Source organism: Hemiscyllium ocellatum, chromosome 15 (assembly GCF_020745735.1).
Source record: "Hemiscyllium ocellatum isolate sHemOce1 chromosome 15, sHemOce1.pat.X.cur, whole genome shotgun sequence".
NCBI classification, from domain to species: Eukaryota; Metazoa; Chordata; class Chondrichthyes; order Orectolobiformes; family Hemiscylliidae; genus Hemiscyllium; species Hemiscyllium ocellatum.
The window spans coordinates 37,877,117-37,889,132 of record NC_083415.1 but is presented as its reverse complement, the minus strand read 5'-3'; the positions used below and the strand labels follow the sequence as shown (position 1 = coordinate 37,889,132).

General features: G+C 39.8%; 1 protein-coding gene across 1 annotated transcript in view; it reads left to right on the top strand.

The window, feature by feature from the left end:
• Positions 1–12,016, top strand: part of LOC132822752 (sodium/potassium-transporting ATPase subunit beta-1-interacting protein 3-like) — a 198,143-nt gene that overhangs the window by 75,988 nt on the left and 110,139 nt on the right. The gene's annotated exons all lie outside the window — the stretch shown is intronic.

Genomic DNA, 12,016 nt, shown 5'->3' with positions numbered 1-12,016 from the left:
GTGTCAGGAGGGAGAGTTTCAGGTACTTAGGCTCATTCTGGGGAAGATGGGACCTGTACAAACAGGATGGTCTTCACTTGAACCAGAGGAGTACTAATATCCTGGGTGGGAACTTTGCTGGTGCTATTCGGGTGGGTTTAAACCAACTCAGCAGGGGGGAAGGGATCGTGAGGTATAGTTACAGTGCACAGGAGGATGAGAGTAGGGAGGACAGGAACAGGATTTCACAGTCACATGGATGTGCTGGCAGACAGCAAACTGGTTTGAAGTGTGTCTACTTCAACGGCAGAAGTATCCGAAATAAGGTAGGTGAACTTCTAGCATGGATTGGTACCTGGTACCTCGATGTTGTGGCCATTTTGGAGACATGGATAGAGCAGGATGAGGAATGGATGTTGCAAGCTCTAGGGTTTAGATCTTTCATTAAGCACAGGAAAAGGCAGTAAAAGAGGGAATGCATGGCCTTGTTAGTCAAGGATATTGTAACGGTGGCTGAAAGAACTTCTGACGAGGACTTGTCTACTGAGGTAATGTGGGCTGAGGTTAGAAACAGGAGAGGAGAGGTCACACTGCTTGAAATTTTTTATAGGCCTCTGCAGAGTTCCAGGAAGGTGGAAGAGAGGATTGGCAAAATTATTCTGGATTGGAGTGAAAGGAACAGGGTGGTCATTATGAGGGACTTTAACGTCCCCAACATTGACTGGAAATGCTATAACTTTAATACATCGGATGGATCAGTTTTTGTCTAATGAGTACAGGAGGGTTTCCTGACACAATATGTTGAAGGGCCGACAAGAGGGGAGGCCACACTGGATCTGGTACTTGGTAATGAACCAGGCCAGGCATTTGATTTAGTGGTAGGTGAGCACTTTGGACAGTGTGACCATAATTCAGTTACCTTTAGTTTAGCAATGGAAAGGGATAGGTACATGCCACAGGTTAAGAGTTATCAATGGGGCAAGGGCAATTATAACGCATTTAGGTAAGAATTACGATGTATAGAATGGGGTAGCAAAATGCAGGGGATGCAGACAATGGAAGTATGGAGCTAGTTTAAGAAACAGACATTGCGTGTCCTTGATAGGTATATCCCTGTCAGACAGGGAGGAAGTGTTAAGGTAAGGGAACTGTGGTTTACTACAGAAATTGCATCTCTTGTTAAGCAGAAGAAGGAGGTTTATGTGTTGATGAGATAAGATGGTTCAGATGAGGTGATGTAGAGTTACAGATTAGCTGGGAAGGATTTAAAGAGAGAGTTAAGAAGAGCAAAGAGAGGACACGAGCAGTCTTTAGCAAATAGAATGAAGGAGAACCCCCAAAGTTTTCTATAGGTATGTAAGGAATAAAAGGATGACTAAGGTAGGAATAAGGCCAGTCAAAAACAGAAATGGGAAGTTGAGTGTGGATCCTGTGGAGATTGGAGAGGTGCTAAATGAACATTTCACTCAGGAAAAGGAGAATATTGTAGAGGAGAAGAATGAGATACGAGATATTAGACTAGAAAGGATCGAGGTTAGTTACGAAGAGGTGTATTAATTCTAGAACGAGTGAAAGTAGACAAGTCCCTTGGGCTGGATGGAATTTATCCAAGGATTCTCTGGAAAGCTAGGGAGGAGATAGCAAAGCCTTTGACTTTGATATTTGAGTCGTCATTGTCTGCAGGTTTAGTACCAGAGGACTGGAGGATTGCAAATGTTGTGCCCTTGTTCAAAAAGGGCAGAAAGATGACCCTGGTAACTATAGACCAGTGAGCCTTACTTCTGTTGTAGGAAAGGTTTTGGAAAGGATTATAAGGGGGAAGATTTATAATCATCTAGCAAGCAACAATTTGATTTCAGATAGTCAACATGGTTTTGTCAAGGACAGGTCGTGTCTCACAAACCTCGTTGAGTTTTTTGAGAAGGTGACCAGGCATGTAGATGAGGGTAAGGCAGTTGATGTGGTATACATGGACTTCAGTAAAGCCTTTGATAAGGTTCCACATGGTAGGCTGTTGGAGAAAATGCAGAGGCATGGGATTGAGGGTAATTTAGCAGTTTGGATTAGAAGTTGGCTTTCTGAAAGAAGGCAGTGAGTGGTGGTTGATGGAAAATATTCAGCCTGGAGTCCAGTTACTAGTGGTGTGCCACAAGGATCTGTTTTGGGACCACGGCTGTTTGTCATTTTTATAAATGACTTAGACGAAGGCATTGGTGGATGGGTTGGTAAGTTTGCAGATGATACTAAAGTCGGTGGAGAAGTGGACAGTGTGGAAGAATGTTGCAGGTTACAGGAAGACTTGAATAAACTGTAGAATTGGGCTGAGAGGTGTCAAATGGAGTTCAATGCAGCTAAATGTGAAGTGATGTACTTTGGGAAGAATAACAGGAAGGCAGAGTACTGGGTCAATGGAAAGATTCTTGGTAGTGTGGATTTGCAGAGGGATCTTGGAGTCCATGTGCATAGATCCCTGAAAGTTTCCACCCAGATTGATAGTGCTGTTAAGAAGGTATACGGTGTGTTAAGTTTCATTGGTAGAGAGATTGAGTTGCGGAGCTGCAATATCATGCTGCAACTATACAAAACGCTAGTGTGGCCACACTCAGAATATTGTGTACAGTTCTGGTCGCCATATTTCGGGAAGGTTGTGGAAAAGATACAGAGGAGATTTACCAGGATGTTGCCTGGTCTGGAGGGAAGGTCTTATGAGGAAAGGCTGAGAGACTAGGGTCTGATCTCATTGGAAAGAAGCAGGCTAAGAGGGGATTTGATAGAAACATACAAGATGATCAGAGGATTAGATAGGGTAGACAGTGAAAGTCTTTTTCCTGTGATGATGATGTCAGCTTGTATAAGTGGGCATAACTACAAATTGAGGGGTGATAGATTTAATTCAGATGTCAAAGGCAGGTTCTTTACTCAGAGAGTAGTAAGGACGTGGAATGCCCTACTTGCCAATGTAGTTAACTCAGCCACATTAGGGAGATTTAAACAATCTTTGGATAAGCACTTGGATGATGATGTGATAATATAAGGGGCCGAGCTGAGAATAGTACACAGGTCGGCACAACATCGAGGGCCGAAGGGCCTGTTCTGCGCTGTATTGTTCTATGTTCTATGAAATGATTGATTTGTGTTTTTATTTTCATTTATCAGATGCTTTTAAAGGATGAAGGATGCCACTAAAATTATTATTTTAGTAGATTAATAATAATTTCCGGTGGATTCCGGTCTGTTCTTTGACTTTTGAAATCTGATTTCAAATCCAATCCAGAAATAGGTGATGCAAGTCTTCCTCTTCTGCTTATTAGCTTGCAGTTAAAATGAGTTAGAGTTTTGGGACAGTTGCTCAAAGCGGCCCTAAAGTTGTCATTGATTGCAACGTTAAATAATGTTGTCACAGACAAGGAGGAAATTTTGGGACTAAGACAGATTCTTGAGGCAGAGCAGATTGTGTTGTCATGCTCATCATTCTTGACCTGGAAGTACTTGGTGCCTGAAACATAATCACAATGAGTTATTCCATTTTCCAACTAGTCATCTTGAAGGGAATACATAAATTTTAAGAATTTTTTTTTGTCCTCCTCCTCCTCTATTTATGTTGTCCTGTATAATTCCCCATTATTTGATATGGAGAAAGAAGCACTTTGCATTTGATTCAAGTCTGCATGATATTATAACCATTAGTTTTGAAGTGTAGCCACAAGCTGTTATTAGTAAGGTGAACAAATAATCTGTCCCACATCATCTGCTATAAATTCATCTGTGAACAGATGAATTTGTTTTCAGTTGGATGTCCTTTGTACATTAGAGAATCCCTGTATTATACTACACTTTACCAATGTACATTGATAAGTCACTGCGCTCCTGCTATCAGCCTGCTTTGCTTTTCTGTTCTTGTGCCAAATAGCTTGATATTAAATGCTACTATAGGTAGGTATACTGTGCCATTCCTGTTTAGTGATAAAATATGCCTGAGCAATAGAACAATTATCAAGTAATTAAAGTGTAACGTGTTGGTACAGATTAACTGCAAAGAGGTGATTTTATGATATTGGGTTTGTGCTATGTAATTATGTCCATTTATAAAACACATCATAAATGTGGATGTCACTTGCCATGATCTTCTGATCAATAGAATAAAAAATCATATGTTCTGAATTGCTGAGTTCCTAATATCTACTCTCAATGGGTAACCCTCCAAGCTGACAGCATTAATTCGTAAAATTATCATTTTATTCTTTCAGCCAACTGCTTATCTTAGATAATTGGATGTGAACTTTCCATTAATGTGAATGAAACAATGAAACCAAGGTTTAATTATATGTTAAATAAAAGTAATGTAATATGCAAAGATGGGGATATTGAATTCCTATTATTAAAAAATGTCAGTGCCACAGTGCGGTAATCCTATGCTACAATGATTTCTGAATACATATGATTGAAAAAATACAACCAAGAGAAGCAAGCTGTTTGATGTTAAAGCAACAGGATTATTTTTACTGGGTAGGTAAATACTGACAGTTCTAGCAATGCAGCTGTCCTGACAAAGCTATGCCTTTATTGAAAGACCTTCTGTCACTCATGATACTTATGCAGTTCCAGATTCTGTATGCACAATAGCTGGTGAATAAGGATCCTGTTTCAAATAGATTAGTGATCACAAATTTCCTACCTAAGTTATAATACAATATAATACAAACGATACCTGGGCAATCCTGTACTTTGGCATCCTTTCTTTGAGTTTAAATCAACATTGCATTAAATATTCATTTCCTCAAACCGTAATAGACTCATAGAGTTATACTGCACGAAACAGTCCCTTCGGTCCAACTTGTCCTTGCCGACCAGATATCCCAATCTGATCTAGTCCCACTTGCCAGCATTTGATCCATATCCCTCTAAACCCTTCCTATTCATGTACCCATCCAGATGCCTTTTAACTGCTGTAATTGTACCCCCTCCTCTGGCAGCTCATTCCATACACCCATCACCCTCTGTGTGAAACAGTTGCCCATTAGGTCCCTTTTAAATCTTTCCTCTCTCACCTTAAAACTATGCCCTCTAGTTTTGGACTCCCCTATCCTGGAGAAAAGATCTTGACTATTCATCCTATCCATGCACCCCATGATTTTATAGATGTCTATAAGGTCACCCCTCAGCCACATTTAAGCAGTCTTTTGTTTTGTAGCTACTAACACACCTTCTATGATGTTAAAGCATTTAACTGGAATCCATTTGTGAAATTTTCTTGGTTACTTTTTCTGGAAAATGACCTGGCATTGTAAATTCCAGGTGTATGCCTTGATTCTAATTCTGAAACTGCTGGACTCCATATTGCGATTTTTGCATCTCTCCATTATTGGCAGCAGCTACTGGGAGTAGTGGCTGCTGGCAGTGATGTACCTGAACCTGTGTCAGGGGCTGTCATTGAATCCCTGGTGAAAAGTAAGTGAGGGTGGGATAGGAGCTGTGGTAAGGTGGTGAAGTGCAAGACAAAGCAGAGAAGGCATGGCTATTGAATACTAACAATGGCTGCATGAGCTCTAATTGGGCATTAAGTGCTCATTTAAGGGCCTCAGTTGATTACCAGGCTGCACACACCAGCCAGGATCTTCCTGACAATCATTATCATTGCCCACCATTTCCAAATTCACCTCTGAGCAGGAGGCATTAAAGTCCACCCATTGTACACAACAATAGGATAAATGTAACTTCTCTGGAGGCAGAGAGCTTTTAGTCATAACATATTTCTTCAAATAGAAAAGCATTCTGCAATATCCTTTGTTGTCAAAAGAAATTGTAGCATTCAGCCATCAACTTAAAAAATCCAGCAAAAGACCTTGAATCTATCCTTGTATATTAACTACAGGAACAACCCTGATAGTTTCACTTGTATTCATTCAATGTATAACACAAATTAATCTGCTAAACACAGACAAAATAAGACACTGCACTATTGTTCTTCACAGACAAAACAGTTCTGTTCATCTTAAGTATTCAGTGAAACAGTTAACTATTTTGCTGCCTTCTTGGTGCCAGGACCTTCTGACATTCTCAGTTAATACAAAGAAAAGCGTTTTGTTTCCTTTCAACAATCAAATGGGGCTAAATTACCATCTATTCAACAAATACAAATGGGGTGGTTTCAAGCATTTGATATATGAGAGGACTTTTATTGACACTCAACTATAATTCAAATAGTTTGCTTCCAGGGCAATATATTTAGCCCTTGTTTAGTCATTTCCATGTTAGGCAGGGAGAACATATGAGCAGAACCTGTTCTGTACTTTTACCAAGAAGTTCATTTGCCTCAAAAACACCAGGAATGCCACTCAGAAATTCTTAAAACACTCTATAAGAATTGTATGTCAAATTGCTTACTCAGTTAAAATTTTGATGTGAGTGTTGAAAGATTTGCATCTTTGTTTGGATCATTAACTGTGAATTTTATAGGCTATAATTTTTTTGTCACTTCCTTAACAGGATGAAGATATTATTGTAATGGTGAGGCTAAGGGCATTTCTTATTAAGGCACAAATCAGTTAGCAATTTTTGGTGGGTGCACCTAAGCACTAAAATCCACAATTGCTATCTGAGACGTGCTGCACTTCAAAATGACACAAAAATAATATCCCAGCATTTTCGTTTCCTGTTCAAATGTACTGGATGTATGGGCTTCCTGTATTGATATTGTAGCTACAAATTACATGCACAACAAAAATTTTTGTTTCTCCATTCTAGTCTAAGACTCCTTCAAACAGCATAGTAAATATTCATTACAGTGCACATGAATATATGTAGATTGAGTTGATGGCAAGGCATCAGTGATAAACAATGCAAAATACAGAACAAGAACTTAATATGTTCTCACACAACATGTCATGCCTGCAGAGGTTGGACTTTTCAGACAAGAAATAATGAACACCATTGTTAGCAGAAAAAAAGTTTTCTTTATCTGTGATTTAGTACAGGTATTAACCTATTACAATTTAAATTAATTAGTACTTCTGCTGAAATACAGGACACATAATGCTGTATGACCACATTAAACATTGTCTTCTAAATTGTTAACAATGAAATCAAAGTTTTAGATTTAAGTTTATTTGAATTTTAGAAAATTTTATCCTGAGACTGACAAAGTTGTTCTGGCATAACATTACAGAGCTCTTACTGGGATATTTACATGAACCATAAAATTTGATAAAAAGTTAATTAATTTCTTTTCACTGTTTATAACAAACATAAAGTAATTAAAATGATTGGTTAACCATATTTGATGAAAGTCCTGAAATTTCAATAATTAAGTTGAAATTATAATAGTTACTCAGTGCAGATGGCTGCCACTTCAATTGTTAAGCAATTGATGGATTTGTAGAACAGTATTTGAATTTGCAATGTCCTCTATAAATTTCTATTACTCCCACACTCCTATGCCATTCACAAGGCATATTTTGTATTGTGAACTTCATTAGTTAGTTCACAAAACACCACAAACCATGAACAGTTTCATGGAACTGATTTTGTTTCTTAATGAAGTGCAACAGAACATAATGCATATAGCAACATAAACACTGGAGCCAGACTTGTCAACACCCACAATTATGGCAGCAAGGTACTGTAGAAGATGCAAATTATTTTTCTCTCCTGTGTTTCTGTACAATATTTTGCCTGTACAAGGAAGTGTGTTTTAAGTATAAACAAAGGTTCTAAATTATGCAGGGTTGTTTTTTTTTAAAAAGATGCTTGCTGTTCTATAATAGCTTATCTTGCCCTCAAAATATCTCAAAGTACTGGTTATCCAGTCAAGTAAAATATATCTGACAAGCAACCACAGAGAAATGATGACTTGGATATCAAGGAACTTCCAAAGGTTTGTTTAATGAGTAACAAGGGGTCTTTTGCATTCATATAAATGGGGAAATATGTAGATTAGATTACTTTTTTTTCAGTAGATTAGGTTACTTACAGTGTGGAAACAGGCCCTTCGGCCCAACAAGTCCACACCGACCCGCAATCCAATCATACCCCTACACCTAACACTATGGGCAATTTAGAATGGCCAATTCACCTGACCCGCACATCCTTGGACTGTGGGAGGAAACCAGAGCACCCGGAGGAAACCCACGCAGACACGGGGAGAATGTGCAAACTCCACATAGTCTGTCGCCTGAGTCGGGAATTGAACCCGGGTCTCAGGCGCTGTGAGGCAGCAGTGCTAACCACTGTGCCACCGTGCCACCATATCTGTTACTGAAGCAGTTTCTCATTTATATACTGAAACTTGATTCTATACACTCAAATTCTGGAGCAAGAGTAAATTCGTAAGGAGAGAAATTACAACGTTTGTGAAACTGGAGCAAAAAGATAGTTTTTCTGGGTTATGTCCTAAACCACACAAGAAGCTGAAGTATGTCAAATGCCATTTTGGCTTTAGAGATTTTTCAGTGCTCCTCATGGCCTCGACCCCTCTAACATGATACTGAGTAGCCTAAGAACTGTTTAAGTATTCCTTTTGAAAATTGGCAAGTGCCCTGGCCTCCAGCAACCACAACCATCTTTGTTTGTGCTATCTATGATTTCAACAACTGGAGACTTCTCATTAATTCCTATTGAGTTCAGTTTTGCTAAGGTTCCTTTACAGAACACTTAGTTAAACGTTGCCTTGATGGCAAGGGAAATCACTCTCACCTCGCTTCTTGAGGTCAGCTCTCTTGCCTATGTTTTGATCAAGGCTGTAACAACGTCAGGATCCAAGTGGCCTTAGTGGAACTCACATTGAACATCAGTGAGTTTATGAATGTGTAAATGTCACTTGATCACTGTGTCACTGATACCTTCCATCACTTTACTCATGGTCAAAAGGAAGTAATTGGCCAGATTGAATTTGATCTGTATTTTGCAGACAAGACATAGCTGGGCATGTTTCCATAATGTCAGGTAAATGCCAGTGTTATAGATGTAATCATTAGAGGCATGGCTAATTCTGGAGCTTAAGTGTTCAGCACTACTCTGAATTGTTGTTCGGGCCTCTCACCTTTGCATTAATAGTGCCTCCAGCCATTTCTTGACATAATATAAATTGATTCGACTGAAGATTAGCATCTGTGATGCTGGGGAAGAGGTAGCCACAACCATCATCTGGCTAAATGTGGTTGAAATGCTTCATCAATCTTGTCTGTTGCGCTCACGTACTATGATCCCCTATCTTTAAGTCTTCCGTGAGTACAGTGTGTTGATGTCAGCCTGGAATTCCCTAATAAATGTCAGCGAGGAAAGAGGATGAATTCAGCCAGGGGTAAATTTAGAAATGAGGGAAATCTACTGCTGATACTCATCAATTATAGATGTGGCAAACTAAAGGAGGACCTGAGTAGGTTAGCAAATGTGTCTCAAAAGTGTAGGAAAACAAAATAAAACAAAATAAAATTTTATTTTAGAATTAAGATCGTGTAAAAGAATTGCACCACAAATTGTAAGGTATTTAAATGAATTAGAAAATATGCAGATATGTAGGTCAAAATGCGTGAGAGCAAAGTAGATAAGGTAAGTAATCTAACTCTTAGATAACTGCTAAGGTCATCCTCTGAGTCACGTCACTCACTCTCACAACCCCCCTCAACCCCAACTCCCTTGTTCCTTACAACTTCTGAACTCCGAAAAACACCCCCTACTCCTCCACCACAACTAGACTCTACCAATCCAACATGATTTCACACCCTCCCCAGATCTGACATCATCCCCACTGGTGCTGTTGGCTTGACACCGCACCCTTGTCACCTCCTGATGGCCTCTCCCACATTTCATCCCATGCTGGCTCCAAAACTCAATACCCACCTAGCAACCTTGATACTGTACTCACCTGGCACCTTCACCCGTTAACTAACTGCCATTCTAACCTCACATTTAACTTACATCTTTACCTTTTCACAGCAGCTGTCAAAGTGTCTGACAGTGCTGCTGGATGTTTAACTCTCAGAAGATAACAACTGACTGCTGTAAAAAGGGACCTAGTTTGACTTCCATTGTCTATCCTGTATAAGTGGGAACTATTTGATTTCATGTTCTGCAATTCTGAGGAAGCCAGGATCTGAATTCCTGGCTAGAAATGTGAAGCTTGTTTTTAATGGAATAAAATAGGCACCGAGTGGCAATCTGACTGTGATTGCAATCTAGGCCTTAGTTTGGAATTGCCAGAAAAGAATCTTCAAAATGCTTCAGTGCAGAGGGATCTGGGTGTCTTTGTGTATGAATCACAGAAAGCTAGTATGCAGGTAAAGCAGGTAAGTGAAATTTTTGCATTTATTACAAAGAAATGGAGCATTAAAGTAGAGAAGTGTTTAGATTAGATTCCCTACAGTGTGGAAACAGGCCTTTCAGCCTAACCCGACCCTCCAAAGAGCAACCTAGCCAGACCCATTCCCCTACGTTTACCCCTGACTAATGCACTTAACACTGTGGGCAATTTAACATGGCCAATTCACCTGACCTGCACATTTTTGGACTGTGGGAGGAAACCCATGCAGACATAGGGAGAATGTGCAAACTCCATATAGACAGTCACCTGAGGTGGGAATTGAACGCGGGCCCCTGGCACTGTGAGGCAGCAGTGCTAGCCACTAAGCCACCATGTTGCCCCAATGCACAAAGCGTTGTTAAAACTGCAGGTGAAGTACTGTTACAGTTTAAGTCCCCTTACATGAGGAGGCAGTTTAGGGAAGTTTAGAGATATGTTAGATAGAGACAATTAGGATCAAATGAATCTCTTGAAGAGTATAAAGAGTGTGGGGCATCATAAAATGGAAATCAGGAAGACAAAGAGGGAATATGGGATAGTCTTGCAGGTAAGGTTAAGAATAATCCAAAAAGATTCTACAAGTATCGTAAGGGCAACCAGAGGGAGAGTAAGGCCCCTTAAAGATCAATGATGTCATCTTGATGCTAAATCTCAGGAGATGGGAGAGATACTAAATGAATACTTTGCATCAGTCTTTACTGTGAGTAAAGAAATGGAGGGTAGAGAACTCAGCGAAATAAATATTGATGTTTTGAAAACCATTCACTTTACAGAAGAGGAAGTACTGGAAGTCTTAGAAAGCACAAAGGTGGATAAATCTCCAAGACCTGATTAAGTGTATCCCAGGACATGGTGGAGAAGTTAGGCCAGAAATCGCAGGGGTCGTTGCAGAAACATTTATAACCATGGGTGAGTTGTCAGAGGACTGGATGGTGTCTAATGTTGTGCCTTTATTTAAGAAAGACTTTAAGCAGAAACCTGGGAACTATAGACCTGTGAGTCTGATAAGGGTGGTGGGTACGTTGTTGGAGGTGATTCTGAAAGATAGGTTTCACATGCATTTGGAGAGGCAAGGACTGATTAGTGATAGTCGGCATGGTTTTGTGTGAGGGAAATCACAACTTGATTGCGTTTTTTAATCAAGTAACCAAAAGCATTCATGAGGGCAGAGCGGGAGACATAGTTAACTTGGACTTTAGTAAAGCCTTTGATAAGGTTCCACACGACAGACTAATTATTAAAGTTAGATCACATGGAATTCAGAGAGAGCCAGCTAAGTGAATACATAGAGGGTGTGGCAGAGGGATGTTTTCGGATGGAAGGCCTGAGACCAACGGTGTTCCACAGGGATCGGTACTGGGTCCACTTTTGTTTGTCATTACTCGAACTGATTTGGATGAGAATATAGGAGGCACGGTTAGTAAGTTTGTGAATGACACAAAATTGTTGGTGGACAATGAAGGATGGAAGGTTTGAGTTATAAAAACAGGCTGGATAGGCTGGGACTATTTTAACTGGATCATAGGAGGTTGAGAGGTAACCTTATTGAGGTTTATACAATTATGAGGGGCATGGATAAGGTGAATATCAAAGGTCTTTACCCTAACATGAGGGAGTTCAAAGCTATGGGGCATATCTTTAAGGTGAGAGGAGAAAGATTTAAAGAGGATGTAAGGGGCAACGTTTTTACACAGAGAGTTGTTAGTGTGTGGAGTGAGCTACCTGAGGAAATGGTGGATA